This window comes from Pteropus alecto, unplaced genomic scaffold (assembly GCF_000325575.1).
Source record: "Pteropus alecto unplaced genomic scaffold, ASM32557v1 scaffold59, whole genome shotgun sequence".
In the NCBI taxonomy this organism is placed as follows: Eukaryota; Metazoa; Chordata; class Mammalia; order Chiroptera; family Pteropodidae; genus Pteropus; species Pteropus alecto.
In genome coordinates this window covers 2453462-2459558 of record NW_006443292.1, presented here as the reverse complement: position 1 = coordinate 2459558, position 6097 = coordinate 2453462, and positions in this window count along the sequence as shown.

Below are 6097 nucleotides of genomic sequence, written 5' to 3'. Positions count from 1 at the left end.
ATTATCATATGAGCGTCTGTATGTCTGCACGTGCGCGCGTGTGTGTGTGAGTGTGTGTGAGTAACGTTGTCATAAAATAGACCGGAGGCCTTGGGAACATGAAGCAATATCTTCCTCCACTAAACTGCTTTATTGCTACCATTGTCTCCCTCCTGGGCATTCAGTCAGCTGAGACAAGGCCAATTTGGCAGTCACTTTCAGAAAGGCTGGCAGGCCGGTGATCTCGGGGAGTTCCCGGCCAGCGTTTCTCTCTCGACTCCTCATCCCAAGGGTCATGAGTGGCTCCGGCTGGCTCCTGGGCCGAAGTTTGCCCGGGATGGATCAGGAGTCGAGATCAGTATCAGTTTCTATCTTAAAGTCACACCATTCTCCACTACCCTTCGCCCCCAAAGTATTTTCCTAGTGACACCTTTCTTTCTGATTCTGATTCTCTGACGCAGTATGCCAGAATTCTTAGGAGAGGCTGAAAGGAAGAAGCTCTTTGGTGACCAAGGGGTTAAACTGATAACATAGTTGTTCTACAAAGAATAATTCGGGGAGATGGGCTGACTGTTGATAAGCGGATCTGAAATAATGGTAGCAGAAGCAGGCAATAGTCCTATGACAATGTTCCAGCTGACGAAAAAAATAGAAATGAAAATTGGCGGTGACAGTCCTGGTAGAAACAAGCCATAAATTCGATACTAAGTCATAAAATACAGACTAACTCAATAAACACATGCTACTGTTATTGTATTAATATTGTTAAAAATATCATAACATTTTAAACAATGGAATGAAGGTGGAGGAACACTTTTTTTAGCGGTAATTTTCACTCAAGATGGCTTAGAGGCAGATTTTTTTTTTTTTTTTTTAAGCTAAAACCACTAAAACTCTAACTCGGCCCAGTAAAACACCAGACATGGAGAAAAAATAGCCCAAGAGTTATCACGTTTCTATTCTCTGTAAAGAAGGGATAGGAGATGGAACTAACATTTATTTGAAAGTGGTTTTTTTTTTATGAGCCAAACATGTTCATTTGTAATGTCAATTAATCATCAAAATACCAGTTGAGGTGGGATTTACAGTTGACATTTTGGAACTAAGAAAACCGACGACAGTTAAGTAAGTTGTCTGAAGTGACACGGCTAGTAGGTGGCCGAGCTGACATCCAAATACAAGGCTGCCTGACTTCAAATTAGGTGTTTGTGTGTGTGTGTGTGTGTGTGTGTGTGTGTGTTTGTGTTTTAATTAGGTGCAGCAGTAGCCAGACCCTAAGTATAAAGGGGACAAAAATTAATGTGGCCCCCAGAGTCTGCAGGGCTAGTCTGATGAAGGCCACTATGACTCAGAGCCCGCTGATTGTTGCCATTTCACAGTGGTTGACTTTTCCCAACGAGGCCAGAAGTTTGCATTCTAACATGAAATCTTACTTTTTAAATGTTAGCACGACGAATCAGGCTGTGGGCCACATCGACCCGAGGCTGACACTCAGGCGCCAGTCCTGTCCAAGCTGTATTCTCTCCCCAACTTCATATTTCCGTACCCCAAAAAAAAAACAAAAAAAACAAAAACAAACAAAAAAAAACAATCCATTTTTCAATGGGATTGTTTGTTTTTTCTGTTGTTGAGTTGTATGAGTTATTTGTATATTTTGAATAGTGGCCCCTTATCGGAGGCGTTGTTTACAAATTTAAAAAGTTGAGAAGCGTATCATTTCACTCCTGTGTGGGATATAAAACTGAAAACAATGAATGATCAAGACAAACAGAGACACAGGCGACAGTTTAGTGGTCACAAGAGGGAAGGTGGGGAAGAGGGGGAGGTAAATAAAGATAAAGGGGGTCAAATATTTGGTGACGGAAGGAAATTTAACTTTGGGTGGTGAACACACAATGCAATGTACATATGACGTATTTCATAATTGTGCGCTTGAAAACCTATATAACTTTTATTAACCGATGTCATCCCAATAAGTTTAGTTTTAAAAACAGAAAGAAAAAAGGAAGAAAACCAATTCTCCCCCCAAATTTTTTTTTGAGATTCTTTGATTAATGCCTGTTCTCTTTTGGATATTTATTTTTCAAGAAAATTTTTCATTCTCGATGCTCTTGGCATAATATTAGAATTTCCGTTTTTTCCCGCTAGAAATCCTTCATTATAGCATAAATATTAATTACAGGCCAGCCAGGGGTACATTGTCATATCCAAAAGAAAAACGCTAGTCACAGAAATTTTGAAATCTGGTCTTTATCATCAGGGCCTTATTGGCTTATTGAGAAACTCATGCTAATTGCATCGCTTAGCTTTTAAAATCCGAAAGACCAACAATGAAATACCGCCCTCCTTCCTAGTAATAAGACTTCGGCATTCTTATTTTAAATTGAAGAAACAGACACAAAGAGATCATTTGACTAGATCGAGTGCGTACAACTTGCCAGACACACACACACACACACACACGCACACACAAATTGTGCCTAACACACACAAAGTTCCTGGGGATGAATTCCATGGTGGCCTTTGAATACATGTGCTGACGTGGAGTAAATAAGATGCCTTTGGTATCCACAAATGTTCTTTGTTTGCCTCGTTTGAACAAGCTGCAAGAAATCACAATAGATTTATGAAGAATAACTTTCTAATAATTTTTAATCTCCGCGTGGCCAGCTTTGTAAATAACAGAAACGAGTTCGTCGTCAGCTACATGTTTTATTTTCATTTCTGGTTGTTGTCCGCCGTCCCCTTTATCCTGCGCCCTAAGCTTTCATTCTCGACAAGTCATCAGAGAACTTCATAGGCGGTGGAGTAAAATCACCAGCTCGTTACACGTAAGGGAGCTTGAGATGCATCCAAGCCTCGTTCTGAGATTTGATAACGTAATTTAAAGCCAGGCCTAGCCTGTCAGTTCAGGTCTAAAGGGATTTGATTCGGTGTCAGAACCTTTGGCTCATGGGGTCACTCTGTGTTCTTGCTTTTCTTATGACAAAAGAGAAGGGGGGTGGACTGCGGGGTGTGTGTGTGTGTGTGTGCGCACACACACGTGTTTTTCAAGCCCTGTGAATTCTTCAGCTTCTGTTCGTGGAGCACAGGGCCTTTATTTCAGCCTCCTAAAATATCTTTCATTAAGCAGAGGCCTCTGAAGTATGCTGCAGATGTGGATCGTGCAACTAAAAATCTCAGGCCTCTCCAGAAGCAGCCTGATTGAAATCAGCACTATGTCAGAGCCCGTCATATCGCAGAAAAGACATAAAACACACGGAAACATCAATAAGCAACAAGCTTCTGACAGCTCTGAGACATTCCAGCTGACAAGAAGAGAGAGGGGGTGAGGTTAGGGCTCGGGGGGGACATTTAAAATGCCTAACAGCCAGACGAAGCGTTGGCAGGCTTCAGGGAGGCCGAGAGAAGACAAGATAAAGTGTATCGGGTTATCACCTGGTTGGAGGTGGGTTCCTCTTTGCAAGGCCATGGGGATGCAACAACAGCTCTGCTTGCTAGCTACTCCACCTCCCTTCATTTTTAAATGTTTCCAAGAACCAAGCTGCATTTATAGTGTTGCCCAGACAACGTTTGTGCAAGAAAAGATTAAAAAAAAAAAAAAAATGTTAAAAAGAAAAAAAAAAAAAAAAAAGGAGAAACCCGTGAGTTAAAGAATTCTGCTTCTAGCTACAGCGTACAAAAATCAAAAAGGATTAACAAGGTTTTTTTTTTTTTCATTTAATTTCCTGTACATCAGAAGCTTTTGTTAAGAGATCAGAGATATTGCTATTTATTGAATTTTTAATATGATCTTTATTAAAAGGCAGCACACATGTTTGGTTTTTTTCTCTCTCTCTTTTTTTTTTTTTTTGAACATGCACAGATATAAAAATCAAAGGCCATGAATGAAACATGATTGTTTGATTTCAGTGTTTTTAGAATATGTGTGACGATTCAGTATATATTCAGATATAGTGTGTATTTAAAATTTTAAAAAGGAAACATAAAAGGCCTCTCCTCTTTTTAACAGTTATTGGTCTTACGATGAAAGAATTGGTCATTATGCATTATGCGTGAACCCCTCAAGTGTTTTAGCCAGGTGGGAGACTTTTGAAAAATGTCTCTAGTCTAGTATGACCCAATACAAGGAGGTAAATGGAAGACAGCGACAGTAATTTGGGTTCTGGCGTATTCCTCATCGTGAGCTGTGTAGAGCACGTGTTTTCTTGTGTACAGATTCTTGGTCGATTTTCAAGGAAATCTCTCTTCATTAAAAGGCTGAAATGCATCTATGGAAGATGAAAATAGCTAAACGTGGATTCTAGATTCATAGGTCACAGATATAAATGGAGGAGGAACCCCTACACCCCTGTGAACTTGAAGGCTGAGCCAATCCTTTAGATTCTAGAAAATACTTCAGGAGACCCCAACTCTATATGCCCATTCTGCTTTTCGTACACTCAGATCTTACTCGTTTTAGGTCACTTACCTCATGCTCATTTATGCTCTCCTGTAAAACCAACCAACTTTAAAAAATGGTAAAAGAGATGCAGCCAATCGTGGCGTGTGGAAAATTAAACAATCCAGCACCACTGCCTGAATTACTGGGGCCATTTTCCCGTTGTTACCTAGCTTTCGTTTTTCATCGATGGAGTGAGACTCTTGGTACCAGGGGCTGTGAGGGTGATGAGAATCTGTGTAAAACTGCCTTGTCCAATGTATGATGCCATTCATTTTTGTCATCATTTTAATAAAAGTCAAAGGAAGAGAAAAAGGGTCCCTTAATGAAGAAGACGAAATTAATAGCATGAAAAACATAGGCTAGAATTAGCAACTGCTATTGGACAAAAATGGAATTCTGAGCCTGCTCTCTGGGTCACTAGATAGGTAAGTCCCCAGGTGCCCCTCCAGCCACCGAGGTTCAGTCATCAGTTAAAGGGAGACGCATTATAGATGCTCCATTATCGATGACTAATTAGAATAAGAGGAAAAATGGCACCTGGCTCTCTACATTTATCCTGTTCTCTAACTCTTAAAACAGTCTTACGAGAAAAAAAAATGTATTTTTAACCCCGTTTTACAGATAAAAAACTCAGATACGGAGAGTTTACATCACTCCCCCAATGTCCCCCAGCAGGAGTTCTGTCTTATTAGTAAGTACATCTTCTTTGCACACAATGGATCGTGGAGGTAATAAAAACCAGGAAGCCAGGCCTAGGCCCGGTGACAGGGGAAGAGGACACAGGACAGAACGAGGTCTAAGCCAAGAATTCCCACAACTGTCAATGCTATGACTTGTCCTTTCGATCTGGCTTTGGACCCTGGAGGAGCCGAGAGTCCTCGCTTTCTGGATTCTTCTCACTCGGAAGGTTCCTGGTTCAGCGGTCAAACCACAACCAAAGTGTCCCCCTGCAGCGTGAGAAAACAGGGAGGCACGGGAAAGCGTGTCCTGAATTACCGGGGCCATTTTCCCGTCGTCACCCAGCTTTACTTTTGCATCGATGGAGTGAGAATATTGGCGCCAGGGGCTTTGAGGGTGACACGAGAGTGTGTGTGTCTTTCGCTGTCTTTTTTTTTTACTTCATTTGCTGTCTTTCCTTACGTCCCCTCCTTTGGTTAGGTGAGGCCTAAGTGAAAGCCACCTGGAACCTAGGAGAAGTTGACATTGCTAGACCAAGGTTTTGCGAGCTGGCTTTGTGCAATGCTCCCCGAGTTCATAACGGCTTACGCTTTGGGCTTAAAGAGTGTCTAGAAAGCATGTTAGCCACACAGAGCGACACGATCTAATCCTGCTGTCCTATCATTTGACAGGCTGCAAGCGTGAAGCCCAGCCCGAGCTCTGCGTCATGTCCTGTTGCAGGAGGCATGACCGGAAGTTCATCGAGTTAGGCCCTGTGTTCATTGATCCAGAAACTTCCAACATCCGGAACAACATCCAGCCTGAAGCGAAAGTGGAATAATTAAAACAATGTTCCTTTTCGAAGACCCTCTTGCCCTTTTGATATACTAAAGCATCCCCAAATAAGAAAGAAATATGCGTGACTTATTATATGTTGACAATATATCCTGCAGGATTTTTTAAATGTCTGTTAGTCATTCTTTCATTAAAAAAAAAAAAAAGTTTGGTGAGCACTTG